Source organism: Photinus pyralis, unplaced genomic scaffold (genome assembly GCF_008802855.1).
Source record: "Photinus pyralis isolate 1611_PpyrPB1 unplaced genomic scaffold, Ppyr1.3 Ppyr1.4_LG10, whole genome shotgun sequence".
Classification (NCBI taxonomy): Eukaryota; Metazoa; Arthropoda; class Insecta; order Coleoptera; family Lampyridae; genus Photinus; species Photinus pyralis.
In genome coordinates this window covers 2,494,185-2,507,063 of record NW_022170250.1, presented here as the reverse complement: position 1 = coordinate 2,507,063, position 12,879 = coordinate 2,494,185, and positions in this window count along the sequence as shown.

The window sequence follows — 12,879 nt, the reverse complement described above, 5'->3', positions numbered from 1 at the left end:
AGGGTTTCAGGATAGGCAGAATTCCGTTTTATTTAAAGTTTCATTGTTTACCGATAAAATTAAATTTGTTTGTCCAAAATGCGTCCACCTCACCTTATAAAAATCACCTTACTCCAATTTCCTCAGTAAAATGAACTTGCTTTTTACCTCAAAATTCAAAAACTGATCTCCGCCTTCGACCACCTTAAAAGTAAAAGGGCACAAAATGGAAATATTGAAGTGTATTGAAATTTAGATCAAATAATTTCCCCCTTCCATTACAGTGCTTGAAAAATTGCTTTATTTATTGAAACGTCCAGTATCCCAAAATTATATTACTTTCTAGTACGTGGCCACGATATATCTTACCAATTTAAATAAATGTGACACAATGGAAAATTCCTTCACAACAACACCAATAGGTACCAAGAATAATTAGATCGAATCCTTAAAGATATTTCTACTTATCAATGGCGAGGAGGGATTGTCAAGGGTGGGGCATTCGCTCTTTGATGAAACCCCTAAGGATAAAATCATCAGTAGAGGATAACCAAAACCTACGGAGGGCACTGGTTGTGGAATGTACGGAAGCAATGGATATTGCTGCAGAATCTCTGTAAGCCTTTAGCCTAGGATAAAAAGGTGCTCCAAGCCGAGATATACGCAATCCTAACGGCAGCTGCTCAACTATTAAAAGAAAACCTTACCAAAAGGAAAATTTTTATAGTTACAGGACAGAAAGGCAGCGATTGCAGCATTAGACTCATATGTAGTAGTTAGATTCAGGAAGAGTCCTTGAAGGCATACAAGGATAAACGCGCTAGACAAATGCAACACAGTCACACTAGTGTGGGCAAAAGGGAGATTCAGGCAAAACTCCGAAAAGAGCACTGCAGAAATTGGTCGAAAATTCCAGGACAGAGCCATTCAAAGCCCTTTCTGCAAACTCCAAACGGGGAATTAGCATCGTCCATCTTAAAGCTAAGTAGGATCAACTTGCGACAGAAATGGTCACAGACCAGTGTCGTTTAAACAAGCACCTGCACAAAATGGGACAGACTGACAGGCCGTTATGCAGGGGTTGTGGCGAGGAAGAAGAAACACGATGATGGGGTTCTACTCTTCTAAATTAGTGGACTGTAGTTTTATAGATTTTATTTATTACACATTACACACTGTACATATTTACACCCATGTGTGTCGTGAACGGACACTTGTCACACATGTTCTCTCGAACTGTCTCAAGAACTACCCTCTATTCACATTATAAATAGTATGGTGGGGTTTTGTCCCTAACACACGACACCACGTCATTTGCCGATGTGAAGCATCTCAAAGGCAAGGGAACACCTATTTGTAAATGCAAAAATTAGACAAGAGGAGGTAACGCCCTATCAAAATCCTGGCTATTTTTTTAAGATACAGGTATTCAAGAAAGGTTGATAATATCGGGGAGCACGACAGACCAAAAAGTCGCAGTGCAGGAACCGAATGTTTGTCACCGAAACAATCTTTGAAAGTTCTAGGGGTTACTATATCCTCCGTAGTTCTTCCAGGGAAAGATTCTTAAGAGATCCTTCAGAAAGTACTCAGGGATATTTTAGAGATACTTCTGAGATCCTTTCAATTTGTTTTGTAGGTTAGTGAAGGCTGTCCCCGGGTGGCTATATTTAGATCTCCCATGGGCCATTCGAATGCTTCTCTCGAAGAGCTTTCATTTGCGGTTGTAGAAAAAATCGCCTGGAAAATTCGCCCCGGGAGATTCCTTGGATTATTTGCCCCTGTACATTTGGCCCGACAGAATACTTTTTCGCCGGGTGTGTATTTCCCATCATCGGGTCTCATAAGATTCAAAATCCCATTGGAGTGGTCTTTTTTGCATTATATTCCATTTTATAATAATAATAATGATACTTTATTAGTGTAGTTTATCACAAGATATTTACACAAGTCAAATTACAATAATAATGGACAGTTATAAGAATTTAATTTCGAAATATTCATCAATGGAATACAGAGGATTACTTATCAGTGTTTCTTTTATGCGTTTTTTAAATAAGTTTGTGTTCAGACTCTGTATATGCTTAGGTATCTTGTTATAAAACCTTGTAGCCCAATAATTAGGTCCATATTTTGAAGTGGATAGCCTCAGAAAGTCATTATACAAGTTCTCACTGTTCCGGGTATTGAATGCATGAAAGTCCTTATGAGTGTTAAAATGTCATTATACCAAATTCTATAAACATAGGCTTACAATTCGCTCTATAAGGTATTCTTGCTATAATACGGATAGCTCTCCTCTGCAGCGAAAACACACTTTTGGCAGTAGGAGCATGGCCCCAAATAGCAATGCCGTATGCCATATGCGACTGACAAAGGGCGAAGTACGCAATCCTTAGCACATTAGGGGATACATAGTTCGCTAAGTTACGTAGCGCAAAGATGTTGCCTGCTAACTTAGTCGAGACATAATTCACATGCTCATTCCAGCGTAGTTTGCAGTCCATACGCATACCTAGGAATATGCTATTATGACTAAATTTACCAGTGGTCGTAAACGGTCTAAGTGCAAAAATAGAGGTCTGAGTTTTATTACGATTCAACGTTAAGTCATTAGCGGCGAACCACATTTCGGCATCGTTAATTGCAAGTGAACTCTTGGAAATAGCATCGTCTAAACTATGACTGGACACATTCAATGTAGTGTCGTCGGCAAAAAATATAGAAAGTGCTCTACTAGAGTAATACGGCATATTGTTAATGTATATAAGAAACAGGAGCGGTCCTAGGACGGAACCTTGGGGAACTCCTTGTCTTAAATGAGCCAAATTGGATATTGAATTGCCAATTTTTACTGCTTGCGTCCTATTGAAGAGGTAGGATTGTATAAGTTTAATCGCCATATTGTTTAAACCATATTTTTTAAGTTTCTGTAGCAAGACATTGTGATTAACACAGTCAAACGCCTTGCTCAGGTCACAAAAGGCTGAAACAGCATATTTACCTTGCTCGAAACACAAAACGGCGTTATTGACAAATGTAATCAGTGCGTCGGTTGTCGCTTTTCCATTGCGGAACCCGTACTGATTCGTGTAGAAGAGCTTGTTCGTTTCAAAATAGTGTCGTAGACGTTTTTCGACAATGCGTTCAAATACCTTGGAAAAAATAGGCAGGAGTGAAATGGGCCTATAATTTGACATATCTTCAGCGTTGCCTTTTTTGAATAGGGGTAAAAAAAGTGCCACCTTTAGGCAGTCAGGAAAGGTACCGGAACGTATGCAACCATTTATCAACAATGTTAGCGGACTGATAAACATGTTGATATTTCTTTTTATTAGGTACGAGTTCATCCCATAGATATCTTTTGCTCTACTCGCCGATAATGATGTTATCGCGTCTCTGACGTCATTAGGGGTAACATAGTCAAAACTTAGAGAGATATTGTTTGGTACGATAATATTAAACATAGAAAGGGGTTCATTTATATGAACACTATTGTGGGATAATATCTCGTTAGCTATATTAACAAAATATTGGTTCCATTGGTCAGCAGAGTATAGATCAGTAATAACCTTAGATTGGCCTTTTTTTGCATTAATAATATCCCAAACCATCTTTGATTTGTTACTAGCATTAGTAATGACGTTATCATTTGAATGTATTCGGGCAATACGAACTGCAGCTCGGTAAGCACTTCTGTAGCGAGTATAGGCCGATTTTAAGCCAATCGAACCTGCCAAAGTGTACATTTCATGTAGTAGTTTGAGCGTGCTTCTCATTTGTTTTAATTCTGGCGTAAACCATGAGATACCACCGTCCCAGCGTTTACTTTTAGTTATCCTAATAGGAAAACATTCCATAAAAATTGCGACAATATGATCTATAAATTTAGAGAATTTATCGTCACTGAAAGTGTGATCATATAAGTAATTAAAGTTTGTATGTTCCAAGGCGTTATGGAAATTAAATAAACCTTTTTCCGTAATGGGACGATCACATTTAGTCTGCAAGTCTTTAGAGCTATTAATAAAACCTTGGTAATGTAAAGGTAAGCAATTGAGCATGATGATCAGATATGAAGTTTGTGACAGTGTCTGCAGCTACCACATCACACTTCTTTAAGTTGGAAAATATATTATCTATAAGTGTTTTGGATTTTCCTTGCACTCGCGAGTAGTCAAAAAACAACTGATGCAAACCGTAGGATGCGAAGATGTTGATTAAGCTCGTTGATTCATTTCCAGGATCGGCCAAGTTACAGTTAAAATCACCGCATATTATATTTACCGTCCTGTGCACGCAGGTATCAGAAACATGTAGCAAATCTTCTAGTTGCTCCAAAAAGGTAGCAAATGAAGATCTGGGCGGTCTATATAGGCAAATAACCTTTAGATTAATTCCATCAAGACATACTTCAAGCGAGGCTGCTTCCAGATTTAGATCAGTAGTAGCTGTAACAGGAAGGGCATTAACTTTATCCCTTAATTGTTCCTTAACAAGGATAAGCACTCCACCACCGCGCGAATTGGTTCTGCAAAAGCTAGAGCCTACCACATAACCGGGTAATTGGAAAGTGATTATTTCATTAGTACGTAACCAACTTTCAGTCAAGCAGACAATATCGGGCAAATTGCAATTGGTCAACAGTTCATAAATAAGATCTAGTTTATTGTGTACACTACGCACATTTATACACATAGGTAATAGTAAAGTTATTTGTAGCACATTTAACGACACTTAACTCAGTGCGGATTTCATCACTTTTGGCTGAAAAAACCGTTTCAGAAGTGTACCACAAGGCCATATTTCGGGGTTTAAAATTTTATCCAGATTCGTTGAATCTATTGTTAATTTAAAGGACGAGTATGCCTCCGGAAATTTAGATATCAGTTTAACGCATTCTATTTCTGGAAAATCCACTTTTAAACATTCGAGGATATCAGAATCCTTAGTTTGTGCATCTAATCTTGAAACAAAAACTGAAGTTTTTTTCGCCGCTGCCTTCAATGTCCCTGTACTGGAATTTCCAATTATTGGAGGATTCCTACTGGACGATTTTGGTTTGGACTTTACTACAGTGACCCAAGTTTGTTCAGTTTTTTTATCCGAATTAATCACGGTATCTTCCACTGGTTTATCGGATTTCATAAGTGACGCCTTTTTTGAAGACGGTTTACGTTTATTACTCAAATCAACTGAACTCGATTGAGGAGAGTTATTTACCAGATTTTCACCCGATATAGCATCGTTAACATTTTTGTTGGTCACATTAGATTGCAGGCTTTTACCGGAATTTGTAGGAATATTTGTGTTATGCGATTTAAAATGATTAGCAGCCGTTAACTTATTTTCTAAGGTCACAATTTTATTATACAGTTCTTGTATAAGTAAATTTTTACCTTGTAGAATAATTTTCAGCAGCTTTACAGTAGAGTCAGCTTCAGTCAATTCATTGAGTAGTGCGTTTTCAGAAGCCAGAATGTCCGATACTTTAACCTTATCTTGTAAAACACATTCGTCAGTATCACAGCAATTGAAAACATCAATGTCTTTTGTGATATTACATTTGAACGATTTGCTGGCACAGCTGTTGTGATAATATTTGTCACAAACTACACATTGCACTCTTTTTGTTACTGTTTTGCTATTGCAAACACCGCAATTATCGCGAGGCGAATTGAGCACGTCTTTACCGTCCAACATACTATACAACATATTTAGAAATCGTTGCTGTATTTCTAAGACCGAGTAAACCCGGATGGCAAATTTGTAGGAGCAAAGCTTTGCATATTAGTAATAAGTATTTTATATCGGTTGGCAGAATTGGCGCTGCGTTTACTCAAACCCGTCACATAAACGACCAACTAACTCAGGGTTCAACAAGAAAATACATGCGCAATGATCAATATCAAAATAATAATTGTTCCCCGCAATTGGATAGTGTAACACACAAAATACTCCCAAATACTCAAAATTATGTTACGTTACTCAAAAATCTTATTAAGTGCACTATACAATTCTCCAATATAACAATCATCCAATCAAGAATGATCGATTAACAAACTAATTTCTTAACCATAACAAAACTTTTCACAAATAAATTAATATTCCGGAACAGATTTCGCACGTATAGGGTCAAGTACAAGTAAAATATACAAGGTACACTTACCTTGGCATAAAGTCAGATGTGGACGCCAAGAAGTGCGTTCAATTCTCGCATCCACATCCTGAAATCAATCAAAGAAAAGCTGCAGAGCTCGGGGTATATTAATTTATTAATGCCTGAAGGGCTTCGCTCTATTCGTAATCTGCTTGTATACCAGGTACGGTATTTAACTGGACCCGTTGACTTATTTCACCACAAATGGCGATGAGATGGTTAACACTCGCAGGTAACGGAGAATTTAGCCCAATGAATTAAAACCCTAAAATTAAAGGTAAACCCTCTTCGTTGATGTCACAAAATTTACATATCTCTTAAATAAGATGCAGCAACAATTATCGTTAAAAAATTGTCGTATAACGGATGACATCCTAAGCTAAAGAAGTAGACTTTTAGTAAATGAAATGCAAATGGCGCTACTTACGATAAGAAAGAAAAAATGCCATTAAAATCCTCACTATTGGAGGTGAAATTCCGTCCAATAATATTTCGGAATCTCCAAATTATCAATCCAATCGCCAAAGATTACTGTAAATTGATGATGACAATTAAAATTCCATTCATTCTAACAAAAATTCGCATTCGCATTTATATTCAACTACTCTTCCCCCACTCCCCCTACTCATCCGTTTTCTCCTGCTGTATCGCATGGTTATATGGCTTAGAACATGGGCTTCGCAGCTAATCAAGTGCCAGGATGTACGGTTACATTTAAGCGTAACGCACCGATAGAAGAGAAAAGTGGAAAATTAGGATTGCAGTTACTTGACCCATTTATCGTTTAAACTCCCTGTAGATTTCTTTATATGGTATTGTATTTTTATTGCCACCATTTCAACTTATATTACGACTCTAAAACGCCACATCACCGCTAATAAAACAAAATAAAAACTTTTTTATGCGCATAATCAAAAGCAATACATTTTATTTATTTACTCGTTCTATTATCCTGTCCCTACCTTCGATCATAAAACTACATCAGGAACTTACAAATATAAGCAGTACAGCCAAAATGGTCTCAAAGTAATAGAATTCGACGAACTGGGCTGAATGTAAGAAATACGGAAAACGACTTTCCTTTAATCCTACATAAGCTTGTATGGTTTACTTTTTCTCCTTTACGGAATTAATAATATTGTTGGGAAGGTATTATATTAATGCATTCGCACGTGATCACTTCACTTGATTACTTGAAATAACGTTACGTAAGTATTTAGTTAGCTCGTGTCAGCGTTAAAACTTAAATATACAGTTAGGGTAATAGCGGGGTAATTAATTTAAATTGCGTTTAGCATTATCTCCAGACTTAGTAGGATTTGTGTATCCCTAAAATGTGTTTAAATGCGGCCATTTCTTTTTAAGGATAAGCGTATTATTAGTATTTAGGTCCTCCTTAAGAAACAACGCTCTTGCGATTTCATTTTCACTAATAATCAAAATTAGCCCCTAGAAAATTCGCATTGAAAAGAAAATTGGCAATTAGTAGAAGTAACCAGAACCTTTACATTAGAAGTGCATAAGTAAATCTGAGTAGGTAACAGGATAAAAGATAAAGATAGGTTGCACATCTTACAGTCGTAACCTTTGAATTTTAAACACGCAATTTTTAGCGCGAAATTTAAGCGCGGCTGCAATTAATTAGTCGTGTTCGATGGTCAACATTCATTTTCCTCTTTCGATTGCTAGCTGTGATCGAGTGCACGTTAGTGAAAACGCATGTCGCCACCCTAATTTTTAATTTAATTAGGAATTCCGATTGTTGTGTGAACGGATTCACCTTAACTCCAATAGTAAGGAGGATATCGTTGCGCTATTTTTTGTTTCTTCTTTGTAAGTACGTCCTTTCTCTAGTTTGACTGATATTTGCTATATACAATTCTCTATCGACGATTGTTACACATTCATCTATAATTACCCCTCTTATCTAAAAAGTTTCAATTTAAAGTTTTAAATTCTAGTTTTAAAATATGTTCTGGGCCCTCAACAGGCTTTCGGCCAATTACAGAGTAACCGGCATAGTGCTTTTTAGAGATGCCCCTGCAGAAGGCCTTAAGTTGTTCTATACTACTCCGGTATTTACCTTACGAATTAGGAAAACTGCAGGAAAACCTAATTCGGAGTAGCCGGCAGAATGCTCTCTAAGGAAATTCCTATCTCTGCCACAGATGAAAAATTCACCTCAACCCAGGTTCCAACACCCGACCTCCCGGCTATGTAGCCCAACTCTCTATCACTGAGCCACACAGACGGTAAGTTACATCCGAGGGATATTCAATGGTTACATTAAGGTAAACGTTGCCTTTTTATGTATTTGGCCTATACGTGCGCATTTGTGTTCGAACTCAATTTATTTTGGTACTTGAATTGATTTGTACTCTCAATTTCATGCGGAGAGGGTTGAGTAAGAAATTGAGTGGCCCTCAACCCTTGATAAGTGTACCGAAGTAAAGAAGATCAGTTTACCCAGAACGAACTACTGCCGTAGAAGATACTCAAGCTCTTATTTTGCGTTTTACACTGAGCTAGTTGGCCGTTATGTGCGGGTTTAAGAGAAGCAGCGCCAAGTCTACCTACGCGTTATAAAAGTAACGCCCAACGTGGGGCCCTAGGTAATTTTTGTAATTTATTTTTGGGCTTTTTTCAAAATTTTGATCTTCGATTGCAACTTATTTTTTTTTTTTGTGGCTATTACCTTGAATTATTTGTGGATATTTAGTGGTACTTAAATATAATTTTAATATTTTTGTACATTTCCATTTTGAATTTATTGTGTGACCGTGGCTATGGAAATTAATTGTTTACAGGAGACTGAAATTCAGTATGAGAAATGAAATGAATGAAATTAGGGGAGGTCAACTTGGGGTTAATGTGAATAAAAGTCGTACTACCATTTCGCAAAAATTATTGGAGGTAAATGCCTTGTTATGTTGCTCCACCTTACCCTTTTACATTTGCTGAAGTTTTAGCTACTCTTACGCAAGGCCGGATTTGGCATGAGGACATTATGTGATAGCGGAAAATTTTTAGAGGCGGCAAAAAACCAAATTTTGGAAATAATTCTACAGTACCATCGTAGAAAATAACATAATCTCTTAAGAAATTGAAATTGGAATGTTACGCACACTCTTACCAACTTAAAAGTAATCATAAAATATGGTGTAACATATAACCTCACACTTCGACGAAATTATGTGAACTTTGTATTAAGATTGTGGAATATTTAGAGCTTCTCCCGCAAATTTTTTTGTTCAAAACGCTCTAACCATTTTTATCATTTTCATGATCGTACCTGGGGGGGGGGGGGCTTAATAACGCCACGTAATTATTAGATTCAAGGGTTTTTAGATGCTTGTGTTTTGGATTTCATTGTTTTTCTAGAAATAAATTTCGATTGGGGTATACAATGCTTTTAATTGGTTGGAGTGGAAGGGAAGGGGCGAGGCGGCGATTTCGAGAGGCCCATAGGCGCAAAATACGTAGATGCGGCCCTGCTCTTACGGAATTAACTATATTGTTCTTAAAAAAAATTGACAATTTTGATTATGCTTTTGGGGGAGGTTCTTACCCACGTTTACATAGGACTCGTACTTTATTACAGCGTACCGCTGAACAATTAAGTAAACTTGGGGAATTAGTTAGTGTATTTTGACAATTAAGAACTTCACTCGACAATAAAGCTTTGCATTTTAACAATTATTAATTATTAATAAATTAATGCCTTCAGCACTTACAGTAATTTCTTCGACACCTACTATAGTGGGAGCGACCAGCGGAAACAAACGGCATTTCGTATTAAAATTGTGCCACTTGGAACACATATTCCCAAGACCTATTGAAGTGATTTGAGTAGCAGAGTCGGAAGTTCCGTCCCTTAGGATTGAAAATGGCGCCAATTCTTAAAATTGAGGCGAATTTCAGGAAATATCTGTTTTCAGAGCGATTTTTATGTTTAGGGTTACGTTTTCGAGGGTGAAAACGACAAAAACAGTACGTATCCGAAGCTAATTTCTGTGTGGGAATGTATGATATGATTGTATGATATCTTTAACGTCCGAGAAGATTCGAAAGTTTCTTGGAAAGTTTTGACCGATTTTCGTGGTTGAGGTGGCATTTTTGAGATTCTTTTGGGTGAAGATTATCAAAAAAGACCCATTAAAGACCTTTTTTTAATGAATTTTGAAGTATTTTGAATAAACAGGTCGAGGTAAACTAAGTGCAAAAGTGAAGTTTATTCATTGAATCCAGTTTTTAACTAAAAATTGTTGATTATTGAAACGTATTTACAAGTAAAAGGTCATCAGTCATTAAAGGGAAATGCCTCATCATCGCTCAGATCTCCTGTTGCAGTCGAAATATAAAAAAATATTTAGTTAAGATCATTAAAAATAAGACTCTGACAGTTTTTACCACCGCACTACGGAGGAGATCTACTCGATGAAATTAAAGGTCGACTCTAAGGGTCAACTGAAAAAGTTGAAATTTATTTTGCAGGGATTATTTTCACGATTGAAGTCACCACCCCCGAAGGTGAATAACACGTTAGGTTAGTTCGTCGAAATTTATCACTTATTTATTTAACAAAATTAGGTCCTAATGTCCCTCAGATATTGGATGAACTGAATGTAGACGTTTTGATGACATTAAACACAACTTAGACAGGCATTACTTGAACCTGGATTTAGCTGTGCTCCTAGTATTCGACAAATGTCGCCACGTTTTCCTATTTATGCCATGGAAATTCTTAATTCTCCTTGTTTTAATTGCCAGAGAATAGGTCATAATCCAGTTGATTGGCCGGAACCAAGGCAATTGTTCCGCTGGAAGTGTGGCACAAATGGCGTTTTGGTACGCAGCTGTGGTTTCTGTTCAGGAAGCGCTCGTTAAGTCGTCGCGAGGTCTCTTCAGTCCAGGTTTGACCCCAGTAAAGTTTTACCCAAGTAAAGAAGATCAGTTAACCCAGAACGAACTATCGCTTTGGAAGATTCTCAAGCCCTTATTTTGTGTTTTACCCTGAACTAGTTGGCCGTTTATGCGGATGGAACCCGTATAGTTATTCTTATTCATGATGACTTTTTTGAGTACAAAACCATTCCAGAACTTGGAAACTCCCAAATTTTGGAGCCAAGATCCTTGCCGACTGCCAAAAATGGATGGCAAAGGGGAAGGGTAAGATGGATAGTGCAATATGTGGACGGGAATAATGAAGCCAATACAAATAGATCCAGCTGTTCCAATTTTTCAATGATTCGTCTGTGACGACGTCACTACCTTTAATGAGAGCTTGAGCTCATGGCTAACTAACGAAGACTCTTTCGATTCCAACCATCGGAATACCATGTTTTTTGGCTTTAAGATAGACTCGTATGTATAGCAAAACGTAAACATTTCCAGCGTTAAAAAAAATATCTACATACAGACAGGGGTACCTACTCAAAATGTAAATTTTTCTATCTACGTGATTCGGTTTTTAAAAATGTTATTTAGATGTAGATACTCGTAGGGTAGGAATTCGAAACTTACTCGTCATAATTAAAGTGTGGCTTCTTGCATAACTTTAAATGGAAATAATATCGTACGTAAGAGGATATCTGGTGGTGATGCGAAAATCTTGATTACTACATTTCTAGTTAAACTTGCGTCTTGCTTAAATTTGATAAAGATATATAGCAAATGTGTTGAAAGACTCGAGTTCGTGAAACCTGTGCTACGCCGTTGGTGCTCAAATTATTGCTATAACAGTTGTTACTTGCAAACTTTGTGAATTAAAGCCGTTTTCATTTACCTTGCAAATACTAACTCTTGCTCCTTGGTTTATTTTCATTTTAAATTTATATGCGTTTATAAGGCCGCGTCGGCGGCTTCACAGTTTTAACAACAACCGTACACAATTGCAGCTGCTTTCCTGCCTGTAGCTGTTTTAACATGCCCTAAATTTATGGCAAATATATAAAAGTTTTCCAATCTACATGGGATTTTATTACCAATGCTAAGGAGACGTGTTCCCCTATGTTTCTTGCTATCAGATGTCTTCACGCAGCTTCCATATGTATTCATGAAGAATTATCCACAGTTTTACAGGTGTACGACGATAAAATTAACGCTCCAGAATCTGAATTGAACAAAAAGCACCTACGTCGGCGGTGCCTGGTACTCCTGATTTATTAACTCAAATTGTTTTGGGCCACCCACCTACCTCCACAGCGTAAGGGGGCGGTCCCAATTTTTCACGGCTACTGATACTCGGTGACCTCGAGGAACTTCCGAAGAATCCCCAGAATTTATTAGAATAATTTTAATTCACACCCGAAATAAATCTTGGGCAGGAAACTGACATGAAAACTCTACCTCTGGACCGCACAAAGAACTCGAATAAAAACACACAATTAATTGATTGACAAAGACAAAAATTTATTCCGATATAAAACATACGACACACAATAAAAGCAGACAAGCTTGTTTGGTCCCGCACACAAGCGGTTGATAATAAAAAATAAAGGAAATCTTAAAGTTACTTACAGTTTCTTTCAGTAATCCAAATAATCTGGTCGTAAAAGGATTGCGATATTCGCATTTAGCTCACACAATACAATTCGCTGCAGCTACTTTTTTTGATAAATAATTCGGTGGCTGCTCGGACAAATACTCACAGTTTTTCTGAGTACGGACAAACTTCCCATAAACAGTTACTACTTCACTTGACGACAACTTAAATCTTTGCTTAATTCCTACACACATTC